Consider the following 27,257-nt stretch of genomic DNA (forward strand, 5'->3'; position numbering starts at 1 on the left):
GTCTGGACTGTTGGAATCGAACCCAGAGCTGTCTCCTTTGGGCCGCACTTTCCAAATGACAGCAGTGCTGGCTGCTGTCAGGAAGCCAGTTTAGTAGCTTATAAAGGACACCGTCCCTGGAGGCACAGAGTCCATTAGAGAAGCCAAATCCTTTCCGAAGGCTGCTCAGTGAAGACAGAGGATGGGCTCTGGAAAGACGCCCAGAGCAAAGCCTGCTTAAGCTGGCGTGCCCAGGCACCTCCAGCCAGTGTCTACCCACCCTCTTCTCTTCCCTCCTGCAGGCTCCCAGCACCCACATCTTACATACAGAAGTTTCTGGAACCCAGACTGTCAGACCCAGGGCTAATAGAAGTCTCTCTCCCTCATCCACAGAACACACGTTTATTTAAGCACCCACTGTATGCAAGGCATAGGCAACGTAATGGCTCAACAGACACGAATCACGTCTCTCAACTACAGAACAGAAAGGCGGGTCCCCAGAGGGATGATTGCTTCCTTCCCTAGAGACGACAGAGAATTAGTAACTTTCTTAAGGAATCCTCTAGGAAGGTCTGTATTCCTCAGGATGGTCTCGATCTCCTGAGGCTGATGTGCGCAGGACTTCCTGGTCACAGCTGATTGGACCGCAAGATAATAGCTGACTCAAGCTGGGCCAATCAGATTTTACCTTTCAGGGGTCTGACTCCCGAAGGAGGAATGGTTAAATCCCCGGGAGTGGAGTGGAATTATACAAGAGGTTAGAAGGCGCCGGACATGGGTGCTGTGGAACAAACTCAAGTCCCCCGGAAAGAGCAGTGTGTAGTCTTAAGTACTGACTCATCTCCTCAGTCCTATTTATTTACTGTTGTTGTTATTTTTGATTTTTCGAGACAGGGTTTCTCTGTAGAGCCCTGGCTGTCCTAGACCAAGTTGACTTCGAACTCAAGAGATCCTCCTATGGAGCGCTGGGATTAAAGGTGTGCGCCATCACCGCCCCGTCTAATTATTAATTGTTGACAGAGTATCTCTGTGTAGTTCAGGCTATCCTCCAACTCACAATCCTCCTGCTTCAGCCTTCCAAGTTCTGGGATTACAGTTGGATACCATCACGTTTGCCATAAGAGTAGTCAAAATAGGGGGTTGGGGATTTAGCTCAGTGGTAGAGCGCTTGCCTAGCAAGCGCAAGGCCCTGGGTTCGGTCCCCAGCTCCAAAAAAAAAAAAAAAAAAAAAAAAAAAGAGTAATCAAAATAGGACTGTGGACCATCTGCTGACAAGATGACTCAGTGAGTAAAAGTACTGGTTGACAAGCCTGTTGACTCGCGTTCGATTCCTGTGTCTCACACGCAGGAAGGAGAGAACCACTTCTGGAACAATCGTGCACGCGCGTACACACACACACACACACACACACACACATTAATTAATTAATTACAATTAATTAATTAAAACAGAATTAAAGCAACAAGACTTAGGTCCAGCTTGGGTTCAACAGAGGATTCCCCGGCTGAACCTCATGCTTTCTCATCATGCTAACTGGGAGAGAAAATGGTCTCCACACTGACTTCTCAGAACCTAGCCCCTCACATGACATGTGACAGGCTACGAGGTGTGGCAGCGCAGAGTGGAGGAAGCCACAAGCCATTGTGTCAGCCTGACCTCTCACCAGCCCTGTGTCCTGATGGGTTATCGCCCTCTGACCACTAGCACCTGATCTCCATTTTTCACAGCCTCCAATATGCATAAAGCACTCAGAAAAGCATGGGGGAAAAAAACCCCTTTTTTTTCTGTGTGGATAACATCTTTTCTTTTTAGTTAGAATTTGCCGGCAGATCTTTGCCAGCACGGCCTCAGAGGTGAGCTTTTTCTCACATCTCTCTAGCCACTTCCATTCCCCTGAGATCTACCTTGGACTGATCACATCCCCCACCCCCATACCACCCCCGGAATAAAAACAAGTTGTATTCAAAGCCTTTATGGGCCAGCCACATAAAAAGCTGTCTCTGCCTTCGTACAAGCCTTGATGTGTGCGTTGAACTTTTGACGAGGTGTCATGTCTGCTCCTATGTTCCCCCGGGGCAGGAGCCGACCAGCTGATTCAAATTCTCATCAGACGTTTCTTTCTAGTTGCCGCCTAAGCACCTACTGTGCGCTGAGCTCTGAGGTGGGGCAGGATGAAGGGACAGTTTGCAGAGCATCAGACAGACACGATGCAGCATAGGTGTTTGAGGACATACAGCCGGTGTTACACTGAGTCTGTGGGCGTGGTTTGGGTAGGCGTGAAGGATAGAGGCCCAGCGGCAGGAACCACAAGAAGGAGTTGAACAGGCAATGTAATTTCACACCCATCAGCTCACAGACATCTGACAAATTCAAGTGTTGACAAGGATGTGGGGCCGTGGAAACCCCGTGACATGCGCGGTGGAGTGCAAATTGGTACAAAACTTTAGGAAACAAATCAGCACTAAAAAGTTGAAGGTGCCAGGGCCTGGGGATATGGCTCAGTCGGTAAAATGCTTGCCATGGAAACACAAGGATCTAAGCCTGACTCCCAGTATCCACATAAAAAGCCAGACATGTTGGGGAGGTAGTGACAGATACCGAAGGCTTGTTGGCCAGCCCATCAAGATTAATAGATGGGCTCAAGACACATGCACATGGGGCTGGAGAGATGGCTCAGTAGTTAAGAGCACTGACTGCTCTTCCAGAGGTCCTGAGTTCAAATCCCCGCAACCACATGGTGGCTCACAACCATCTATAATGAGATCTGATGCCCTCTTCTGGTGTGCCTGAAGACAGCTACAGTGTACATATATATAATAAATAAATAAATCTTTAAAAAAAAAAGAAAAAAAAAGACACATGCACATACGCACGCTCGTGTGTACACACACATGCTCATGTGCACATACACACACATACATGCTCATGTGCATGCATGCACACGTGCACACACACACACACCTTAACCATCATCCCACATATATTCATTGTTGACATATGTGAACATGCACACACACACACACACACACGTGCATACACACGCATCCTGATCACCATCCCACCTGTAAGCACACAAGCACACACATGCAAAACAGACTTGAAGATGCCACTCCGTGTATTCGTTGACATATATAAGCATGTTCCCAATTCTTTTTTTAAAGATTTATTTATGTATTATATAGGTATAATATATAATACTGTCTTTGTAATAGCTGTCTTTGGACATATCACAAGAGGGCATCAGATCCCATTACAGATGGTTTTGAGCCACCATGTGGTTGCTGGGATTTGAACTCAGGACCTTTAGAAGAGCAATCAGCGCCCTTAACCACTGAGCCATCTCTCCAGCCCGTATGTTCCCAATTCTTTGCTGTCACAACAAAGTACAACAAAAGGTGTCCATTATACTAGTCAGCGCGTGTTGTGATACGATGCATAGCCAACAACCCTGAAGGTCTGTCTGAGTAGCTTAGAAAAAAAACATTTAGGGGGTTGGGGATTTAACTCAATGGAAGAGCGCTTGCCTAGCGAGCGCAAGGCCCTGGGTTCGGTCCCCAGCTCCGAAAAAAAACAAAAAACAAAAACATTTACTTATTTACCTGATGTTCTGCAAGTGAACTGGGGTGCCTCTGCTCAGGGAAGAAAGAAGGAAAGAGGAAGGTCTCCTGGGGTGCCCTCTGCCAGTGCTGTCTGTGAGTGTCATCCTAGATCATCTCAGGGGTCCCTGCTGAGCTGAGCTGGGTGTGGCAAGGTGAGAAGGTGGAGGGGGTGGGTGGCTCTGCTCATCGGGGACACATGTCAGTTAATGCATTCCAGGCATGAACTGTGGAGGTTTGAGAATGTCCCTCATAGGTTTTGGCATTTGAACACTTGGTGGCCAGGAGATGGCGCTGTTTTGGAAGGTCCAGGAGATGTAGCCTCGCTAGAGAGGTCACTGGGGCAGGGTTCCTATGTTCCCCAGCTTCCTGCTCCTGCTCCCATGCCTCTCCCCCCCCCCCCAATCCAGACTCTTATCCCTCTGGAATCCTAAATCCAAATAAACTCCTTCTTCTGTAAGTTGTCCTGGTCGTGGTGCCTCCTCGCAGCGATAGAAAAGCAACTAAGATGTGTGCCCTGGGACCGAGGTGTTCCTGTGTCACAGTTTCATTGTTCTTTATGGATATATAGCATTCCATGTGGGAGCTCTACTGGCCCCCAGGAGAATCTTAATGCACATTTGGAGAAAAGAATCTGGCATATTGGACATAACGCATCCACCTGTCAGCCTAGAATGAGGAAGGAGGAAAACAGGAAGGTTGCTATAAATTCGCTCTTAACCTTGGACGATATATCAAGATCTTGTGTCAAACAAAACAAAATAAAACAAAGCAAAAAAAGAAGAAGAGGAAGGAGGAAGAAGAGGAGGGGGAGGGAGGGAGAAAGGGAGAGGGAGAGGGAAAGGGAGGGAGGGAGGGAGAGAGAGAAAGAGAGAGAGAGAGAGAGAGAGAGAGAGAGAGAGAGAGAGAGAGAGAGAGAAAGTTCTTTGAACTTGGCAGGCCAGAGAGGTGACTCAAGGATTAAGAGTACTTGCTGCAAAATCACAGGGACCCAAGTTCAGATCCCAGCACCTGTCTAGCAAGTCAGGCATCTCACATACATTCAAGGGGGAGTGGAGACAGGAGGCTGGCTGGGACTTCTAGCCTAGCTGAGGAAACATGGGACATAGGTTCAGGGAGAGCTTTGGAGAAATGGGCAGAAAGTGACAGGGAACACCCTATGCCCTCTCCTGGCCTCTACACACATGTACAGCACATACCTGCACACGTGAACACGGACGTGCACATAAATACATAAATAAGTTAGCAGGTGAACAAGAGAGGGGACTCAAGGGTTAAGAGTGCTTGCTGCTCTCTCTGGGGACCCAAATTTGGTTCCTCGCACCTAAATCAGGCAGTTCCCAAACCACCCTTCACGCCAGCTCCAAGGGATATTAAGCCTTCCTCTGACCCCCGGAACCACCTGCACACTCCTGCACACTCAGGCACATAAACACAGGCATATAGGCACAAATGACCAATCTTTGATTTAAAGATGTTATTCTCTGTGTGTGCGCCTGCTGGCCTGTGTGTATACCATAGTCATGCACACGCCCCTGAAGACCAGAAAAGACCGCAATGGAGCTATAGGCCATTGCGAGCCACCTGATGCGGGTGCTGGGAAGCCAACCTAGGTCCTCGGAAAGAACAGCAAGGCTCTTAGCCACTGAGCCCTTTCTCTAGTCTCCAAATAAGACTTTAAAAGAGAATAACAGAAAGCAATTGACACTGCTTGGGGACATCTTTCCAAACATGTTTTAGGACACAGCATCGCTGCTAGGGTGGCTGAACTGACCATGGGAGTTTTGTGCTCCCTGTTCAGAAGACCCAGGAAGTGGCAGGGATGCAGCCTGACAAACTGTCCCCAGAGGGAGGGGAGGGGTCTCTGGCTCATTAGTGCCTGGGGCCTTGGGCCACCAGCTGGGTCAGCATGCAAGGCATGGCTCCACTGGCTGCCAGACCTCATTAGTGGCTACCAGGTGGGGGTGAGGCCGTGGGCAGACAGCCCCATGTGGATGAGATGCTGTCGGTGCACAAGACGGGTCACGTCCTGTGCAGTTTTGAGCCCTTTTCTGGGAGCTATTTTCTTGTCTCTTCACTTGCTGGTATTGATGTCTGGGCGGCCTGTCAGCCCTGGCAGGCAGCCCAGAGGCCAGCGCCCCAGGCTGTCCCTCTCTGCCTTTGCCTTCTGGCTTTGGTGGCCTCGTGCAATTGGGTGGCATTTGAGAGCACAAAAGCGAATATGGTGCCATTCAGGAAAGGGCGCCTCAGGCTTCCCCGCTGGAGAGAGCCTCTCCGCTGGTCTATTTTCGGCATTCGGGCATTTCGGTCTTGGTAGTGGTCGCGGTCCTCACCCTGGCTTCCCCGGGCTCTGTGGGATGGAGTTCTGCTTGCCTGGGGACTGAGCTGGCTGCTAAACTGACTGGAGAGGGTAGGGTAGAGTCGGGCAGAGAGGCAGGGTCTGCCTGGCCTCCCTGCTGGGTGACATCCATAGAATTCAGCCAGCTACCACCCCAGGGCACCTGATGCTTGTGGCCTCCCTCCCTGCCTTGGCTGCTGCACTGAGAAATATGCAGGGGCTGCTGCCCTGTGGTTAGGTGCCTGGAACAAAGGTCCAAGTCCCTTGGGACTCCTTTGTCATTAGTCGTCCACATCTGTGGGGTGAAGAACAAAGGCTTCCGCCTTCCCCTAGCTGTTGGAGAGCCAGGATTTTGGCAGGAGGCAGCAGACCAGAGAGGAGAGGGGGACGGATGAAAGACAGTTCAGGACTGCCGCCTTTGTCCCTGGTTGATCAGGGCTTCAGCATCCTGAGATCACTACCCACACCTGCTACCAACCTGGTTTCTGGTCCTAACGGTCAGAGGTTTTGAAAAATCCGTCAAGAAAACAGTGTCATGGCTTCCAGTACGCCCAGTGGTTCACGGATATTGGTTTTAAATCTGTGCTCCTGCATCTGGAAGCCCTACCCAGCTCAGTCCTACAGCATAACCGTTTATCTGTTTACTGGCCTACATTCGGGGCTTTTCCTGGGAAAAACCTTGGGAGCCAGGATGATAGCATCCGGCCCTAAGGAACACTCCAGCCCGGCCTGAAGATGTCACTGGCTAGATCCGATAGGCCCAGGGCCAGCAACCCGGGGCTCCTGGAGGACAGTGCTGGGCCTTGGAGCTGCTTTGTGGCGTAGGAGGGCTGAGTTTATAGGCACGGGGAGAGCCTCCTTCACGAGACAGAGAGACGGCTCTCCCAGGTCTCTAGTGTTCAAAGGCTTTCGGATTCTGGTTGAAGATGGTTTGCCAACATGCTGGGATTAAGTAAATTGAGAAAGGCATCCAATAGCCGGCTCTTGGTCCTTATAGAATAAACTACTACAGATTTTAAAACCTCACAGGACGGCTGCTCTGCTGCTTTTTGAAGGCGTATGTGTTGGCCACAGATTGTGGCAGCGAGCTGGGACAGAGAGGGGAGGGAGGGGAAGGGGGGAGGAGGCAGCCACAGCTGAACAGAATTCTGTCATTTTGTCACAGATCTGGGAAGATCCCTGGGGTGGGAGAGGGAGGAGTGACTGTCGGACTGAAGCAGCTTTAAGTGGACTAAGGTCTGTGCTGAACTGGGTGGGTTCAAAACTATAGTTTAGGGGTTGGGGATTTAGCTCAGTGGTAGAGCGCTTGCCTAGCATGCGCAAGGCCCTGGGTTCAGTCCCCAGCTCCGGAAAAAAGAAAAAAAAAAAAAACAAACTATAGTTTATGAGCTGGGCCTTCTCTGTCACAGGGGGACTAATGGGTTTACAAGTAATGCTGCAAAAACGACACTGGTGTACAAATTGTCCTGGGTGGCATAGGACCCTAGAAACTTAAGAGGGGCTCTGAGGAGCTTCAGGGACTTCTTTTTAGCATTTTTCTGGTCTCTGCCTCTTTGGGGAACCCCATCCCATGCCCTCCTACCAGGAGTGCAATCCATGCATTGGTTAAGCCTGAAGGCTGTTGTCTCTGTCCCCGAGTGTTCCAGTGGGGATGTGGGAGGTCAAGTCAGGTGAAAACAAAGGACATGAGGCCGTCCCCATGACACCTGTGGCCCTCGGAGACTAGGTAGACACACAGGCTGAAGTTCCACAATTCACCCCGCCGCCAAATGGTTTAGTCACCTAGCCTGTCCCCAGGAGGGGAGACCATGTGCTCAGCTCGTGGCATTGACATTGAAGTTAAAATGTGCCATATAGGCTGCACAAGCTCCAGGGCACCCATGAGGTCTAACCCAACCCTGGTCCCACGCCAGAGTCTTACCAGCTAGCCCTGCTGCCCAGTCAGAGCCCTAGTACAGAGAGAGAGAGAGAGAGAGAGAGAGAGAGAGAGAGAGAGAGAGAGAGAGAGTGTGAGTTTCCTGTTGTTTTGAGATAGGATCTCTCTACACAGTCCTGGCTGTCCTAGAACTCTCCATGTGTGTAGACCAGCAGGCTGGCCTCGAACTCAGAGAGTTCCCAGTCTCTCAGAGCCTTGCTTCTCCCCTTCTGTAGAACCTTCAGCCTCTTGGGGCAGTTTTTTTTTTTTTTTTTCTCTCTCTCTCTGTCTCTGGAGCATCCTGACACCCAGCATTTGTCTGTTACAGTATGTCATCGTCCCTCCCAGCCCCAGCCATCTTGTAATCTCTCTGGGGATCTGATGCAGACAGCACTTGTTCCAGAAGGCCTGGGATCTCCTTCCCAGACAGGAAGGCTGTGGTCCCCCTCCCCCACTCCTCCCCATTGCTTTGGCTGCTGAGTTGCCTTTGTCCTTGACTGCCCCCCACCAGTGTTGTATCTACTGGGAGTCGCGTGAGTCACCCTGATAAGTAGCAACCCCTCAAATGTTGGCTCACACCTTTTCAAAGCTTGCTTTCTATATTTCCTACAAGTCTACAGTCCAGGGCTGACACGGTGTCTCTGCTCCCTGTGGTCCTGTGTAATGAATGACTTCTATGACAAGGGCCCCTCATAGACCAACATGGCTGCTGCGAGTCCAGCCATTTCATCCACCTTCTAACACCTGGGGGAGGAATCCCAGATGTTTTTATCTGCTATTTTCCTTTACGCCATGTTACTCAGAATTTAATAAGACAGCTGTGTATAGCTGCAAGGGAAGCCAGGAAATACAGTTCTGATTCTGTGTGTCATGTCCCTGACTGAGAAGTTACAATGGAAAGAGGCTGTGTTGATCTAAGGTCTCTATAACCCCATCAGTTACAAGGCTAGCCATTCAGAAATGCCCAGTGCTGAGTCTCTGGCTTCCTGACATCTGGCCCCGCTGTCCCTTCAGATGCCTGTGCTTCCAACCATGCCACCTGGAGCTGTTCTTCATACAGGACACAGCAGTCTTTGGTCTTCAAAAAGAGGAGAGCCCAGAAATTGGGGGCACACTCTGGGTTTCCATGACAGCCAGATGCTGTGCTCGAGGCTTCCTGACAATGCACCTGCTTGACCTGCTCAGAACCCCCAGAAGCCCTGGGGCTTTTGTTTGGTTTGAGGCAGGGCCTCATTATAAAGCTCTGGCTGTCCTGGAACACACTGTGCTGATTGTCCCAATTTGAAAATGCTTGGCCCAGGGTGTGGTGCTATTTGGAGGTGTGGCCTTGTTGGAGTGGGTGTAGCCTTGTTCCAGGAAGTGTGTCACTGTGGGTGTGGGTTTTAAGACTCTCACCCTAGCCTCCTAGAAGCCAGTTTTCCCCTAGCAGCCTTCAGATGAAGATGTAGAACTCTCAGCTCCTCCTGCACCATGCCTGCCTGGATGCTGCCATGCTCCCACCTTGATGATAATGGACTGAACCTCTGAACCTGTAAGCCAGCCCCAATTAAATGTCGTCCTTATAAGAGTTGCCTTGGTCATGGTGTCTGTTCACAGCAGTAACACCCTAACTAAGACACCGATCAGGCAGGACTCGAACTTACAGAGATCCTCTTGCCTCTGCTTCCCAAGGGCTGGGATCAAAGGTAGGTGCCCCCGCCACACCTGGCATTGCATGCCTCTGTTTGGCAAATAAGGAAATCCAGGCATGGATGGGCCACACAGCTTCCTCGAGACAGTTCTGTGACTGACATCCAGGCGAGGATGGCTCCAGAGCTTGTACTTGCAAATGGTGCCACTGAGCGCCCCTGCTTCTTTTTTTTTTTTTTTTTTTTTTGGTTCTTTTTTTTCCGGAGCTGGGGACGGAACAGAGGGCCTTGCGCTTCCTAGGCAAGCGCTCTACCACTGAGCTAGATCCCCAACCCCGCGCCCCTGCTTCTTACCGCGACACGGCTGAGCCCTATTCCACTTTAACTGTCCGGTAGGCTTTGCTGGCATTTCCGTAACCACCACCCACTGTGGTCATGCTGGGGGGATGGGCAAAATGCTGTTGGGGACAGGTGGGCTCAGGGACGATTAGCTGTTCGATGGCTGTGGGCATAATTGTGGGGGAAGGGCTTGCTGGCTTGGGGCCTGTGTTCTCTCTGCCCTCCAATTCTCCCAGCTGGGCCCTGGCTTCCTGAACACGCCAAGACTGCCCACTGGGCTTCCCTACCTCTTCTAGGAGACTTTGGCCCATCCCCGGGGCTATTCGCCCTGCTGCAGAGGGAGCTCCACAGGTCTTCGATTTTTACACTGCAGGTGGGGAGTGGAGGACAGGGCCCCCCTGACCTGCTCACCGTCCTAGGGACCAGGCACAGATGAAGGGGTTCCCATACTCAGGTGAGACTGAGTTTCCAACACGGCCCCCTGTGCAGGAGGAGAAAAAGCAAGCCAGGCCAGCGCTGACATCACCCGGGCCAGCTGGAATTCAGCACATTTATTTGAATGTATTAAATATTTATTTACCCAGTGTGTGTGACCACACCGTGACATTGGTGTGGAGGCCAGAGGGCAGCTTTCCGGAGCCGTTTCTCTCTCTCCTACGTGGGGACCAATGCTTGGACCTGGGACATCAGGTTTGGCAGCCAAGCACCTTTGCCCATGGAGTCGAAATCCAGTGGCCCAAACTGAGCAAATTTAAACTCGCCTTTAAAATATAGAGAGGCTTCAGCAAAGCTCATCTATGGAGGTTTTCAGAGTGGGAAGGACTTGGTGGGAGGAGGCCCCACCCCTTTACTCCTGCTGTTTGTGTGATTTGTGTGTGCGTGTATGTGTATGCTTGTGTATGTGTGGTATATGTAGTGTGTGTGTGTATGTGTGTGTGTATGTATGTATGTGTGGTTTGTGTGTGTGTGTGTATATGTGTATATGTGTGGTGTGTATGTATTTGTTTATGTCTGTATGTGTGGTGTGTGTGTATGTATGTGTGTGTGTGTTTGTGTGTATGGTATATGTGTGGTGTGTGTGGTGTGTATATGTGTGTATGTGTGAATGTGTGTCTGTGTGTGTGTGTATATTTGTTCATGTACATGTATGTGTGGTGGGTGTGTGGTATGTGTGTGTATGTGTGTGGTATGTGTGTGTATGGATGTGTATGTGTGATGGGTGTGTATGAGTATATTGTGGTGTACATGTATTTATATGTGTCATGTGTGTATGTATTTCTGTGTGTGATATATGTACGGTGTATTGCAGTGTGTATATGGTGTGTGTATGGTGTGTGTGTGTGTGTGGTATAAAGTATATGTGGTGTGATGTGTATGTGTGTGTTGTGTATATGTGGTGTGTGTGTGGTGTGGTGTGTATGTGGTGTGTGTGTGTGTTGTGGTTTGTATGTGGTATGTGGTGTGTGTGTGTGTGTTGTGGTGTATATGTGATGTGTGGTGTATGTTGTGTGTGGTGTGTAGTGTGGTGTGTATGTGGTATGTGAGTGTGTGAGATGTGTGTGTATGGTGTGTGTTGTTGTATGTGGTGTGTGGTGTGTGTGTTGTGGTGTGTATGTGATGTGTGGTATGTGTGGTATGTGGTGTGTGTATTGTGGTGTGTCGTGTGGTGTATATGTGGTATGTGTGTGTCGTGTATGTGGTATATGTGGTGTGTGGTGTGTGGTGTGTATGTGGTGTATGTGAGATGTGTATATGTGTGGTATGTGTGTTGTGTATGTGTGGTGTGTGTATGTGGTGGTGTGATGGGAGGATGGGGGTCAGACCAGAGCTGTCCTGCCACCAGGGAACTGCAGAGGACGCTGTGTAGCTATGTGTGTCATGTGTGTCAGCAGTAAGTCTTGCAGGCTGCTAGTGGAGAGGAGTTACAGTCAAGAACCCTCCCCTCCACCCCCCTCCCAGTTATGACTTTGTCCCCAGCCTGGAAGACTTGTCGTTAGCCCAGCTCCCTGGTGAGTGCTGGGTCCGTGAGCAACTGAGAGATATGTTTATTTCCTTTTAATATTGTTCAGGGTTCAATTTACCCAGTGGCACGCTAGTAAATAAATAAGAAAACCAAACCTTTGACAGGCAGAAATATGGAGTTTCCCCTCCTAGATTCCTGTGTAATATCACAAAGCTTTTGTGACTCACGAGGGTCTGCGGTGTTTGCTAACAGAAAGGAAAAGAAGGGGAAAAGGGAAAGAAAACCATCTCATGTCATATATATTTACAGCAAGTGAAGACGATTCCATAGAATGGGGCCTCCGGGCCCCACCCGGGCAGACACCTGCTTGCCAAGGTCTGTGGCTGTGTCTGGGCCCAGGGAAGTGTAACCTGCATAATCATGTCTCAGTCGAAGGCCCGTATCCTACTGCCCAGAACCCATTACCCAGCAAATCTCCTGACACTAATCCCCCAGGCACGGTGATCTGGGCTGGTGGGGGTGGGTGGTAATTGCACAAAGCTCGTTCCAATGCGCCGGTTCAGAACGCAGCGGGCATTGGGGAAGGGAAGGAGGGGGAGGCTGTAGTCAGCTAATGAAGCAGGGGATGGCAAGGCCGAGGAGGTGAGGCTGACAAGTGTGTATGCTGTCACCAATGAGCTTAGATGACTCCATGGGGACCCCGCTCTATGCCAGCTGAGGACATCACAGTAAGATCTGAGTTATCAGTAATCCCACACAGTGTCAGTCCTGGCTGGATGTGGTTGCTACATATTCTGAGCACCTGACTTGAGCTGGACACTGGACAAAGTGGGTGTACCCTGTCTCCAGGAACTGGAGACCCGTCTGGTCGAGGAGGGGGTTCTGGCTCAAAGAGAGTCTTCTGGTCTGGAGAGATAATCAGGAAGACCAGAAACTGGAGAGTTTATTTATCCATTCTTCATTTTGTTAAATGTTTAAATACCTCTGGGGTATTGAGGCAGAGTCTCACTATACAGTTAGTCTTGGAATTTGAATCAAAGAGATCCACCTGCCTCAGCCTCCTGAGTCCTATGACTATAGGAGTGTGCCACAATGCTATGTATGACACATGAATACACACACACAACACACAACACACACACACACACACACACACACACACACACACACACACACACACACGGTGTCAAGTAGCCCAGGATGGCTTTGAATTCCCGATCCTCCTGCCTCTACCTTTCAAGTACTGAGATTTCAAGCAGGCAGCACCACACCCAGCTCCAACCAGTGAACTTTTTTTTTAATTAATTATTTATTATATATAAGTACACTGTAGTTGTCTAGCTTCTGTAGTACCAGAAGAGGGCATCAAATCCCCATTACAGAGGGTTGTGAGCCACCATGTGGTTGCTGGGACTAGAACTCGGGACCTCTGGAAGAGCAATCAGAGCTCTTAACCACTGAGTCATCTCTCCAGCCCCAACCAGTGAATTTTTTTAAAACTGAATTTTGAAGTTCATGTTCTGACTGATGTCAGAGGTCATCTAGATTTGCCCTAAGGAATGAGAGCTGCCCGGTCAGGGTCCTCGCTGTGCACCTTCGCGTCTGAGAGAGACCACGAGGCAAGGTTATCAAGAACTGAATAGCGTAGGTCTTCAAGGGAAAACTTAGCAAGTGCAGTTCACATGGGATGGGTAAAAGTGTACGAGGAGGAGGAGAAGAATGGCGGGGCTGGGGTGTGTGTGTGAGCACAGGCAGAGAAATCGGGGTGGGCAGACATCTGGCCACATGAGCCTGTGGCATCAGGGCTGGCGATCCCGTACCCCTCTCCCCACGCTGTAGCATAGTTTGGGGGAAGGGATAAATTGGTGGCCGTCCTGGATTCACTCTGTTTGCTGGTAGGTAGGTAACACTACCGGCCGCTAGGGGGCGCTCTGTGTTTTAGCTGTGGGTGGAGTTTGAAGATGCCCCTCCCAGGTGAGGAGAGGGGATGGAAGGGGAGAATGGACTTAATTTGTGTACACACACACACACACACACACACACACACACACACACACACACACACACACACACACACACACACACCCTGTCCCTGTTCTCCAGTCACAACCATCAAGCCCTAGAGCATGAACACAGAGGGCACTTAGGAAGTGTAAGGTAAGAAGCCAGGGGTAATGTCTCCGACTCACCCAGCCTACTTTCCCAGCTGTGAGATATGGAGATATATATCACATATACATACACACATACACACATACACACACACACATAACTAAGAGCTTGTCTGCAGCCGCTTCTGTAGATCCATCACAAAGCAGGAGCTTGGTGCAGATTTTGCAAACAGCTTGAGATTACTGAATTAATTAGAATAAAATTAATCAAAACACCCACCACAAAGGAATCTGAGCATGTGGAGTGTGACTTTCGGGAGGGAGGAGGCGCAGCAGAGAGAGGAGCACTGCAAGCGGCAGCTGGCTTCCAGCCCAGAGTCCACTCAGCTGGGACAGGCCAGGAGTTTGAGGGGTGAAGTCTTCCGTCAGCCCGCACTTCTGCAGGTCTCCAGAAGAGAACGCTGTCCCTCCATCCGGCCAGTACATTTTGGTTGGGCTGAAGCAGGTGGCCGCTGGTGGTTGTGGGTGGAGGGAAGTGAGTGGGCGGGGCTGAAGCAACTGACCCCGGAGGTCAGCTAATTGCAGCTCCAGCCTCCAGATCCTGTTTCCCAGGATGAATGGCTTGGAGGTTATTCTCAGCATGAGTCTTTGAAAGTCATACAAGATGGCTACCTTGGGTCCAGAGTTAGACTGTCTTCCACTCGAGGTTTGGCCCTGCCGCTGAGCAGTTAGGGGGATGTGGAGAACTAAGTAGATACATTGTTTCTCTGCGCCTTAGCTTGTAAGTCGGGGCCAGAAGAGCACGATTACTTATTCATCCTTATAGAACCACATCCAGGGAGCTGAGGTTATGCTGTCATTCTTCAGCTTGCTCAGACAGGTCTTAATCTATCATTCCATCACTCGCTCCATCCATCCACTGATCAACCAACCATACCTTATCCATCCACCTACCAATTTATCCATCCATCAATTCACTCACCCCATCCCATCCAGTCATACAGCTATCCATCCCCCTGGTTCCTCCATCCATCTCATCCCATCCGTCCATCCACCATCTCATCTACCTATCTACCCATCCACCTGTCTGTCCATCCATCTGTCCATCCATCCATCTGCCCATCTGTCTGTCCATCCATCCGTCTGTCCATCCATCCATCTGTCCATCCATCCTCCATTCATCCCATCCATTTACCTACTCACCCACACCCACCTATCAACTCATCCATCTATCTATTCATTCTTTTATCCTATTAATCTGTCCATCCATCCAAATGTCTGACCCTGGCATAGAACTTGGGGATATACAGATAAGACCTAGCCCCTGCCTCTAGGCTATCCCTGTATAACTGGGGGTGTAATACCAGGGGTCAGGGAAAGCCTCACAAGGAGCTTTGAGCTGCATGCAGTACTTGGGGTCTCCACAGCCCTAGAAAACCATTGTGGACAGGAAACAGCCTGAGTGAAATATTGTGAGCCTTCTTAGGTCTTAAAATACAAGTGGTCAGTCAGGAAGGCTCTGCTTCTCCTGAGAACATGTAGTAGACCCGGTAGCTCCCCAGAGTCGACATTGCAATAGACAGAAAGCTCTCTGCTGGGGTGTTAGCCTTCTCCCCAGATCTGCCACACTTAACCCGGGCTCTCTACTCCTCCTCTCTAGCTAGAGGCTTGGAGCTTGTCTCCTTTACTTCAGAGTTACATTGTCACAGAACTTAGCTGATCGTTTAAGTATGCAGCAGGTGCTTCACAAAGAGCCCTCCTCCTCCCTCTCCCTCCCCCACACATTGGTGGTGTAGTAATTTCAAACATAATACATAATCCCATACAAACAACGCACAACCTTGTTATTCTGTTTATAAGTGATAAGCCTAGATTGGGCTGAACTAGCACTCTGTACCTTACACCGCCACCGTGAGACCCTTTGCTATGCGTAGCTTCTCTTGGCCACGTGGTTCTGCCCCATCTTTGCTTCTCTTCCTCCCTTTCCACCTTCTTCTCCCCTTCCTTTCCCATACCCCTCTCCATTTCCTGCCTCCACTCTCAAAGACCTCCGGCCCCTCCTTCCCCCTCCACTGCCCAATCACAAGCTTTTATTGACTAGCAAATGGGGAGACGGTTCCCATGAGATCATTAGTAAGTGATGACTGCTCGGTCTTTTTTTCTTTTTTTTTTTTTTTTTTTTGGTTCTTTTTTTTTTTTCCGGAGCTGGGGACCGAACCCAGGGCCTTGCGCTTCCTAGGCAAGCGCTCTACCACTGAGCTAAATCCCCAGCCCTACTGCTCCGTCTTGAGGAGGTAGAATTAACATCAGAATTCAAACAGCATCAGGACCACCCACAACACAGTGCGGGGTCTGGTTCCTTTGTCTCACAGGTGCACCAGAGGCAGCAGCGGGCCAAGTTCAGCCTCTGGTCCAGACTGGGTCGTCAGGCCCACGTTAAGTCCTGCACTGGCCTAAAATAGCTCTCTGAGGGTCCCTTCTCCAAGGCTCCTCCTGGTCTTTCCCAATAACCCAGTGAAATGGTTGTTAAGCAGTTCCTCAGTAGGACGCAGTATGGGCCTTGGGAGCAGAATAATTCTTTGTTGTATGAGACCTTCCCACCAGAGGTAGGATAGCTGAATGGCCACCTTCATCCCTCTAGCAAGCACAGGACGCATAAAACCGTGACCCTCACCGCTTTCCCATCCTCTCTGTCCATATCCCAGGACAGTAAATCTCTCCTTGAAAAGGCTTTAAAAATTACATTTGTGTGTGTGTGTGTGTGTGTGTGTGTGTCTGTCTGTCTGTCTGTCTGTCAGTTTGTCACATGTGGAAATCAGAGGACAACTTGCAAGAGTCAGTTCTTTCCTTCTGCCACTTGGATCCCAGGGATTAAACTCAGATCATCAGGGTTGGCAGCAAGTACCATTACCCACTGAGCCATCCTACCAGCTTCAGAAAATATCCTTAAAAAAAAAAACAACAACAACAACAAAAAAAAACAAACAAAAAAACCCTTTTATTATCCTTCCCAGTTCTGACTTTCTGCTAATCTCTAACCTCACCATTGTGGGCCTAATACAGTGAGAGGACTTTGCTTCATCGTCAGAGGAGTTTGGGGCATACACAAGGCAAAGCAGAAGTCACAGGAAGCTGGGGTAGCCTGGGCTCTGCAGACACACTGAGGAACCGCACTGCTGTGTGATGCCCGGAATACTGCTTGACCTCTCAGAATGCCAGCGGCCAGCTCATCTGTGAATCCAGGCCATGTGACCAGATTCCTACCCTGGGCGTGTGGTGGGCAGGTCTGAAAGTGGAAGGCATGTAGCCCATGGCCTGACACGGGAGGAAAGGAAATTCTCGGTGGAAGGGCTACCTGGGCAAAATGGAATCTCCAGTTCTCATGGGGTAAGGACAAAAATTCTACCCTTCTTGGGGGTTGCGAGACCAACCAGCCCAACTCCTTCCTACAGGAAACTGGGTTGGTCTTACAATGCCATACAAGTGAGTATAAAATTAACCCCCATCTTTCAGAGTCACAACTGTTTGCCTCAGGGATTCTAACTATGGACACAGAGTTAGGAAATGTATCTTCTTATAGATACATTTCTAAGGGTGCAGGTTTTGTATAAGCAAAGACTGAATAACTCAAGAATCTTGGCCCGGGGTTGGGGATGTAGCTCAGTGGTAGAGCGCTTGCCTAGGAAGCGCAAGGCCCTGGGTTCCGTCCCCAGCTCCGAAAAAAAGAACCAAAAAAAAAAAAAAAAAAAAAAAAAAAAAGAATCTTGGCCCACTGTGGATTCTTACACATGGAGCAGAGACCAGGTGGAGTACTATGGAGCTTTAAAGAGGAATGAGGGGTTTCCCATATACATTCACAGAGAAAGGCCTCCAGGATATATTATTCCAGAGAGAAGGAAGAGGGAGTCTGAGTGGCAGGCTGTGTGCTCACGGATGTGTAAGATATCTCTGGAAGCATCCACAGCAGGCAGCGTTCTACCACTGAGCAACACCCCATGCGGCAGGATTCCTTCATCAGCACCGGCAGCGGGTGTCTTGAGGAGAGAAACGGAGGTGGGCAGGAGGAAGGCGTCTGTGGGTTTGGAACCGTGCATATATAGAAGCTATTGGTAAGCAGAAGGCCTCTAGGAACTGCACTCAGCCCCAGTCTGAAATGAGGTCTTTATGCCGGAAGGAAGTATGGTCCCCCCAGACTTAGGCAGATGGCCCTTCACATTTGCCATCAGCAAACACTTCCAGGAGTCAAGGGGAGGCTCAGCTGGGGCCTGGGAAGGCACTGAACCCTTTAGGGGACGCGCAGAGGTTCAGTCCATCTCCAGAACCTTGGGAGGCCTCTTTTCCCCAGTGGTCTCCACATATTGGCACTTAAACTGAATTCGACTGTCAAATGTCTGATTGCTCTGACCCAGGGGTGTGCCCCACAAGGGTTCTGGAAGGTTCTAAGTGACTGGAGAAGAGGATATTTCCCAGACGGCCCAGCTCCACAGTCCTTGTCCCTGCCTGGAATCAAGTAACTGCTCCCACAGCTCCTCAGGAAGGCATCCAGCAGAGCAACCTCTTCCAGGCGAGAAGGAAGCAGCGGGGCAGGGCCAGAGGGAGATGGGGGACAGCACTTGCTGTCTGGGTCACTCCAGGGCTCCCTAGCATTTAGTCCAGGATGAGCACAGGTATTTGGAAGGTTCTTAGGAAGAGGGAAGATGATGTTTACACAGTATCCTGTGGCAAGGGGCTGAGGGGTGGGGCATAGTAGCAGGGGCGTTTCTCTAGCAAGAACTTGACCCTGGGTTTGACTCTAATGTTACAAAATAGGACCAACTTCAGCAGAGGCTTGGGGGAAAGTGAGGGAGGGTGATCTTGCGGTGCAGAGGCAGGATGGGGAGGGAAGCTATGAAGGGTGTCCTGACAAGCCTTCCTGGGCCTCAGGCTCAATTCTGCAACATGTCACCCATTCAGGGACCACGTGGGACAAGTTTTTTTTTTTTTGTTGTTGTTTTGGTTTTGTTTGTTTTTTTGTTTTGTTTTTTGGTTCTTTTTTTCGGAGCTGGGGATCGAACCCAGGGCCTTGCGCTTCCTAGGCAAGCGCTCTACCACTGAGCTAAATCCCCAACCCCGTGGGACAAGTTTTAAAGTCACCCGAATGGAGGGACAGCTGGGGCGTCACATGCCAGCTTCATACAGTAGTAACAGGGGTCTTTTGCCTTCCTTCCCGATTCTGTTCTCAGTCTGCCTGGAATTGGCTGGGGTGATAGGGAATCAGAGAACCCCAAGAGCCAGTCCACTGACTGTGGTATCTCCCTGGTGTGTATCTCCTAGTTCCATCTCCCAAATGCTTGGATTCCTGTCATGTCCCCATGCCCAAGAGGTTCCTTCGCTTTATGGAGGGTATGACCAGAGAGGGAAAGAAAGCGGCTTCAAGCCACACAGCTATCAAATGACAGGACTAGCAACTGACCTGACTTTTTCTCGGTGTTGGCCCTTCCCAGTCCGAGGCCCAGTGTGTCTCCCAGTCTCCCAAGAGTGGCCAGTCTCAGGTGTGACGGGGTGTGGGAGGTAGCTGGCTGCACAGCACCGGGTACCGCACTGCGGAAGCCAAGGGGCGGGAGGTGGGGACACTCATAGGCATGGAGCATCCTGATTATCATCTTTAAGGCGCATGCTTTGAATCTCAACATCGGGGAAGGAATCAGGACCTAGAGGAGGCAAGCCTATCCCTGCTTTTTAACCCCAGGCTGACATCAGAGAGTACAAGCCGAGCTGGGCTCAGTAGGGCGTGAAATTTCCTTTTTGTCTCCCGAGGTGGGGAGGGAGAGATGAGAGATTGCCATGCACCCTGGGTGTAATTAAAGGCTTCGGGATTTCTTGAGGATTATATTGCTCAAAAGTAACAGTGGGCTCTGATTGGAATGGATGGGCCGGGGCCAAGGTGCCTCTCAGTGGACTGAGAAATGCTAGGGGCTGTGTGTATGCCTCTGTGTGTGTGTGTGTGTGTGTGTGTGTGTGTGTGTGTGTGTGTGTTGAGAGAGAGAGAGAGAGAGAGAGAGAGAGAGAGAGAGAGAGAGAGAGAGCGCGAGAGAGAGAAACAGAAGAGAGAGAACGGGAGAGAGAAAGAACACACAGGAGAGCGCGCCAGCAACAGATAAGCCACAAATTAACAAATTGGTGTGCTACCTCACACTCCTCAGAAGAGCCAGCCAGAGCAGAGGCTGGCTGGCTTAGCTGGGATTCAACCTTCTAGAAGCTTCACCTTTAAGTTATTAAGAGCCATCGTTGCCAAACCTTTCTGTGGGTCTCCAAGACAAGGGGGGGGGTCCTCGCTTGTCCCCATTTGCCTCCCACTGCCCTAGTTTTAACGCTGAAAGTCCCACATCCTGGGAACCCATTCCTGAACAAAACATGGTAGCTCGTCACCCAGGCATGGTCGTCAGTTGCCAGGTGGGCAAGCAAGCCTCAGGAAAAGCCAATTGTCCAGGGCCAGGCGAGGTCAAGACTATAGACAAATGCGGGCCACTCGGCTGGTCTTCTAAAACTGCCTCCCCCTTCCTTTCTTCTTAGTCTGATATTCTTTAAGCTTTTCATACAAGGATACAATGTATCTTGACCACGCCAAACCCAGCTGCCCCTCCCAGTCCTTCCCAGCACATCCTATCCCTCCCAGTGCTCCCCAACATATCCTGTCCCACCTACATGTTCTCCCCAATGAAATTCCCTGAATCCAAGTAGTGCTGTGTTCTTAGATAATTCATCTTGTTGGCTCCATCATCTTGCACAGATAACCATGGATGCTGTGAGTGGAGTGTGTGTGTGTGTGTGTGTGTGTGTGTGTGTGTGTGTGTGTGTGTGTGTGTGTGTGTGTACGTACGTGCCCACAATGTCCATGTCAAGTCCAGACAACACCATTTCACAGCTCTCTCCCCAACCCTCTGGCTCTTTCTGCTCCCTCTTCCTCCATGTTTCCGAAGCCTGTGGGTATCACCATAGCTGCCTCCCCCTTTAGGACCAACATGGCCTCTTCACTCTTGTCTTTGGACCCCTGCTTATGTGGGGTCCAGAGGCAGACTCCTCCCAGTCAGATCACACCTCTGTCAGGACCAGGTGGGAGAATCCAAGAGAGACTCAGGACTGGCTGTGAGCACTGTGTGGCCTGGGAAAGTCTCTCTCCCTCTCTGGACCTTCGTAGTGTATGAAGGAGTTGGGTCAGATTTCTCTCATTTTCTCTGACAGATGTTTATATTTATGTTATTGAACTAATACAATTTTTTTTGTTGGAAAAAATTAACAGTTAAAAAAAAAATTGAGGGCTGGAGAGATGGCTCGGCGGTTAAGAGCACTGACTGCTCTTCCAGAGGTCCTGAGTTCAATTCCCAGCACCACATGGTGGCTCACAACCATTTGTAATGAGATCTGGTGCCCTCTTCCGGTGTGTCTGAAAACAGCTACAGTGTACTTATATTCAATAAATAAATAAAATCTTTAAAAAAAAATTGAGGGGGTTGGGGATTTAGCTCAGTGGTAGAGTGCTTGCCTAGCAAGCGCAAGGCCCTGGGTTCGGTCCTCAGGTCCAGGGAAAAAAAAAGAAAAAAAAAATTGAGGAATGAGAGGTTGAAATCCTCTCCTCTCCACGCAACGGGCCCCTCTCCCGACAATCTTGACAACAGTCTCTGTTTTCCCCTCCAGATATTTCCTAGGCACCGGCGAGCTTGTGTATACACACAGCCTTTTATTTAAAACGGAATGCAAACGAGAGTGTACTTCACATGCTACTCTGTGACTTGCCCTTTCTGCTTAACAGTACATCCTGGACATCTCTCTCGTCCACGCTGGCATAAATCTCCCTTACCTCTGTTTGGGTGGAATGTTCTGTCTTTAGGAGGTTCTGCAACTTGCTTAATCAGAACCCCATCTGAGGTGGCTGCTGGCCCTCAAACCCATACCCAGTCCACATCAAAGCACCTGGGGGTGGGGGTGGGGCACAGAACTCGTGGAGGGTGCGTATCAGCAGATTGCCAACCCGGGAGAGCTTCAAACCTGGGGTATCTCTTTATTGCAAAACATAAACTGATTTAGAGGCAAGTGTGCAGGGAATTGGAGCCTCCGGGCCCACATAATGAATGGACGAGGGCACCTCTAAGAATTCACCAAATAGCCCCCTCCTACCCGTCAGCAGCAAGGTGGGGTGTCTGGCTGCTAATGCTACTTGACAGGGCTGCAGAGTCTGATAAGTTTTTTCTATTTCTTTGTCTTTCCTTGAGAGAAACTCATGAATATCTCTTTCTCTCTCTCTCTCTCTCTCTCTCTCTCTCTCTCTCTCTCTCTCTCTCTCTCTAGGTCACAGGAGCAGAGAGTAGGGGGACACGGCCTGAATATTTGCTTCCAGACGACTCCCATCAAGAAGTTTCACTCAAACACACCACCCCTTACCAGCTCGATACTCCCAAACGACCCTCCTTGGTGGGGGAGGGAAGAGGAGACCTGCAGAGGTTCATTGAAAGAAGCTGGGAAAGAACACGAAATGTCTCTGTTTCCTAGTGCAGGTGGGGAGGGGGCCAGCCACCCGGGACCTAGTCCCTACAGGGACCATCTGAACTCTAATGAAAATATAATTAAATGGCCGGGCACCTGGGTCACGTGGTATGGCGCTTCCCAGACACCTGGAAGACGGCTCGGCGCATCTCTCTCCTTGCCGGCCCCAGAGCATCCATCCTGCCCAGGTCTAGATGGATGGGACAATCTCTCTACCCACACCCCATTTGCTGGGAGACAGCCTGGGCTTCTGAATTTTTTATGGCCTCACTTAGCTTGGAGGAAATCCAGAGGTCAAAGTCGGTGCAGGCGCTCCAGTCACCTTGGCCCACCCGGGTGTGCAGCTTTTCCGAAACGGCCTCACCCACGGGGCCCTAAATTATGGCCATTACACCGCAATCCGTCTCGCGGTATTACTTTGATACGCTACCTGCGGCAGCCAGGACTGGGAGGCGTGCATTATTTACCAGCGATGCTCTGTGGGGTCCCTCATGTCCCCGCAGCCCCTCCTCTCCTCGCCCTGCGGGGTCTCCAAGAAAGAGGATCAGGCAGCAGCTCTTCTCTCAGAGTGACCCTTTCCTGACTACCGGCCAGCCTCTGAGAGGGACCAGTGGCCACGGTGGGAAGTGGCCAAGAGGGTGGAGATGGGTGGATGGGGAGAAAGTCTGACCCTGCAGCCCTCCCCTGAATTTAAGGACACCTGTGACTCTTTAGCTAAGTGTCTGTGAGTCTCGGTGTGGGTCCCCGGTCACGGCTGGTTAACAAACCTTTCCTAGTGAACTCAGGATTGGGTCTGTGGCAGAGCGGAATTGTGATCAGGAGGGAAAGCAGGCCAGCTCCTGGCTGTCCCATGTTACCTGGAAGCTGAGTGGATTTCTGCCCTACCTGGGGGCTGAGACAGCTAGGCCGACACAGCTCCCCCTTCAGGCTCGGTGTCAGCATCTAGATTGCAGGTTGCTTCTGCCTTTCATCCAAAGCTGTCCTTAAGAGAGATGGATTTCTGATTGAAATCTAGTCAATTGCCTCTGAGGCTTCAGCGCCCAGCATGAATACACTTCAGGGGAAATTGCCCTGGGTCTGGGAGGAGGGGCAGCGGGGGAGGAGGGAGAGCGGGGGAGGAGGGGCATAGGGGGAGGAGACCCACACTGGGATACCGATGGCTGGAAGTTCTGTTGTGGGCATCCCCGAATGAGCCCTCATAGGGGATTCTCTCCCCCAACTCCCCAGCCTTCAGCATCTTGGGACCAAGAGAGCCTCAAAGAAGGCAGGAGACATCTAGAGGCTTCTGCTTCCCGTCTCTTGCGTCCAGGTTGTTGTGGGGTTACCCAAACCCAAAGGAGGGGGACCCTTAGTGGCGTGTTGGAATGCTTATCATGGTAGGTGGAAAATGTGTTGGCCTCAGGTGGTCTGATTAAATGTGACTTGGTTTTAGAGGCCTTCTCTTCCTTCTCTTTTCGTTGTGTTTGTTTTTCCAAGACAGGGTTTCTCTGTGTAGCTCTGGCTATCCTGGAGCTCACTCTGTGGACCAGGTTGGCCTCCGACTCACGGAGCTCCGTCTGCCTTCCTGGTGTTGGGATTAAAGATGTCTAGCTGGTTTTAGAGTTTCCGTTCTCCAGGGTTTTCTGACAAGGTCCCAGGCCCAGCTGGCAGAGTGCAGTTCTATACAGCCCTCCATACAATCCTTATACAGTCCTCCGTACAGTCCTATACAGCCCTCCATACAGTCCTATACAGCCCTCCATATAGTTCTATACAGCTGTCTCATCTGTCTACACAGGGGCTCAGCTTCCTTATCTGCTGCTCCCCTCCTCTACCCCTACCCCATTTCTCCCCCCTCCCTGCCCTGTCCTCTCCCTCACCCCACCCCCTAGCCTTCTTTACTATGTGGCAGTCCCCACAGCTCCTCCAGGGTCCCCAACATCCCCTAAGACCTCCATGTGGGTCCTGGGTTCTATAGGAAGCCTCTTTTCCAGCAGAGCCTCATCCCAGACATGAGTTTTCCTGAGGGCCCCCGTTGTGCTCCCCCCACCCCCGCCCGTGTCAAGTCTGCTGGCTTTCAGGAGCAGTTGGGAGGGACTAGGACCTGGGTTCAAGGTGCAGAGAGGCCCAGAGAGGGATAATTCTTGGGAGGAAACCCAGACACAGGAGGCCCTGTCCCTACCATCCTGGAAGTGTCAGGGGCTCACCTTCCCTGGCCTTTCCAGACCAGCACAGTGCAATATATCATCCCTCTGCCCACTTCAGACCTCACCTGAGACAAATATTTTTTAAAGGAAGCCCCAGTCGCTGCAGGAGCAGATGGTGCTTGCCTGTGGGGAGTTGAGGTGGGAGAGCCAAGGGCAGAGAGAAAGGGCAGTCAGTGGCTTGCCAGTTGGTGACTGTGGGCCCATCCCCCCCCCCCCGCCCTGTCCTGCTGTGCTCCAGTTTCCCTTATGAAAGACGAGAGCCCAGAGTAGTGAGCCCTGCCTCCCCTGGCGTGGTGAGGTCAGACTTTATCCTAACCCGCAAAGCAGTAACTCCCCAGTCTGTCCATCTTCCCCATCTTCCCCGGGGAGGTGGCTGCAGCCGCCAAGGCTATGTCTCTTGCCTGAGGCAGCACACCTGATTGGTTAGGGCAGAGGCTCCCTGCTGGTCCCTTGTGATTTGTTAGATTGGGGGTAGATAAGCTAGATCCATCAGTGGTTGAGAAGTGACCTGTGTCAGCTGGTGCTCCGCCTGTCCTTAGAAGCTTCACTTCTTGTTGTAGGAGAAACACTACCTCCCTGCTCGAAAGGAAACTCGAGTCCTGTATATAACACCTCTTGTTAATCTTCGGTATTTCGTGGACCTCGTGTATAGCAGCTCCCTTGTACTTCAGGGCAACCCTATTGCCCAGATTCCAGTGTCTTGGGGCTAATCCTGTCCAGTGTTCTCACACTGTCCCCTCATGATGATGGCCACCTATATGCGGCCGTCTTGTCTGCACTGGTGCATCTTGGGAGACTAACCTTATCCAATGTCCCCACCGCAGTCTCGGTGTCCCTCAGTGATTATCACTTTGACAGGAATCGATTGAGCATCCTGTCTGAGAGCAGAGCCTCTGGTCTTCGGGAAGCTGAAATGGAATCTCATGGGTGTTGGAGCTGTTGACTGTCACCTGGTATAGCTGCTGTGGTCTTCCTGGGAGGTGAATGCGTTTGGTGGAATCTTCCAGAGAGACAAGGAACTTTGTTATTTCAGAAAACGGCATCCTGCCCTTCCTCAGGAAGTGGGGATCCAGGCTGTGCTGTGCTGGCCCTCTCCTGGGAAGCCTTATCCAGAGAGGATAAGGGCTATATCCCTTCCCATCCTGGGGGAGAGCTCCCACAGGCGTTAGTCGTGTGTGTGTGTGTGTGTGTGTGTGTGTGTGTGTGTGTGTGTGTGTGTCCTCAGTTCCCAGAGCTTCCTCCTGACCCCCAGAAGCTGCTTCTAGAGGGCCCCCCCTCCTCTATGGTGGGTGCACCCCATCTAGTCCTCCCTGCTGCCCCAGCTAATTTATTATTAACTCTGGAACTGACTTTGAAATTATGGGAGACCACGTTGCTTCTTTTCTCTGAGTCGCTTATGGTCCCCACGGGGAGGAGAGCAGAAAGTGCGGGATACACAAATATCCGAAAGCCCTGTGGGTTTTCAGTTGTAGCAAGGGGCGGGGAAATATCGGTAAGATGCTGCTGTCTCTTGGTGGAAAGCCTCCAACGCAGACCCTAGGAGGAGCTCCCGCCCTGCCCCCAGCTCCATCCTTCCTTGGCCACCTGCTAAGAGACACTTGTTTCCAGGACTGTCCCCTGTGGGGCAGTCACTTCCTTCCCATCTGGATCTCTGAGGCCTTGGGTGGGTGGCCGGGGGCACCTGTATTCTGCACAGTGAGGTGTGGAGGATGGGCGGGTATACAAGGAAGCTGCCCCTGTTCCTCCACCCGCTGCCTATGCCATTAGCTTAAAAGGTAGTAGGAGAGGCCGGTAGGGGGCCATTTTCATTTTCCTAGAGTTAAGGAGTTTCAGAGGTTGGAGGATCCCTTCCCCCAACCCCCACACAAACTCCAAACAAAAGATCGGAGGGTGTTTGGCCTTTCTTTTTTTTTTTTTTTTTCCTCTCTCTCTCCTGAGGAAAACCAGTTTAAACCTTTAAGTGAGGGTCCCACTGTGGCAGCTGCATTTAGGCACAAAATAGCACCTGGCTGTGACTGTGCCTGAGGAGGGAGCTAGCCCTCCGGCTTCCTGGTTGGCTTCTAGTCTCCTGAAGAATATAATGTCATGGCAGATGTCTTATTGAACGGTCCTTGTACTGAATGGGCTTGCTTTCCCGAGAACTTTCGTGTGACCCCCTAGAAAGTCACTCGGAGGTCTCTGGGCTTCAGGCTTCTTCCCCCCCCCCCCAGCTGAGGACTGAACCACTCTACCACTGAGCTAAATCCCCAACCCCAGGCATTTTTTTTTTTTTTAACGTAAAAGGAAAACAGGCAGAGAAGCCAGGAGGACTTTTGCTGGGACACAGTGTCTCAGAACTGTGACTGGCAACATCTTTCTCCTTATGTCCTCCAGCCAAAGTGATACGCTGTCTCCCACCAGCCTCTGTCACTGAGAATTCTGTCAAAGGCAGGTGTGGTGACATTCAACAGGACAGCTCTGGTCTTTCAACAGGACAGTTCTGGTCTTTCGCTCCTCACAATAGTCTTTGTAACTTAAAACTGCAACAAAGAATTCCAATAGCCTTTGCAGAGGTCTTTACTTCAAACTGCCCGACATACTCTACCCAGAGAGCATAAAGGAGGGGACTGACACCACATTGTTGTCATAGCAGTGCGACCATGGGCACCCTTCCTTCATCTCTGTGCCTCAGTTTCCTTATC

General features: G+C 50.9%; 1 protein-coding gene and 1 long non-coding RNA gene across 2 annotated transcripts in view; one reads left to right on the forward strand and one right to left on the reverse strand.

The window, feature by feature from the left end:
- Positions 1-27,257, reverse strand: part of Ccdc167 (coiled-coil domain containing 167) — an 80,903-nt gene that overhangs the window by 23,920 nt on the left and 29,726 nt on the right. The gene's annotated exons all lie outside the window — the stretch shown is intronic.
- LOC147998561 (uncharacterized) lies at positions 9,193-23,821 on the forward strand. Its single transcript, XR_015645635.1, has 2 exons — positions 9,193-9,360; positions 22,196-23,821. It is a non-coding gene; the product is annotated as an uncharacterized LOC147998561 (long non-coding RNA).

This window comes from Rattus norvegicus, chromosome 20 (genome assembly GCF_021556685.1).
Source record: "Rattus norvegicus strain SHRSP/BbbUtx chromosome 20, alternate assembly SHRSP_T2T, whole genome shotgun sequence".
Lineage (NCBI taxonomy): Eukaryota > Metazoa > Chordata > Mammalia > Rodentia > Muridae > Rattus > Rattus norvegicus.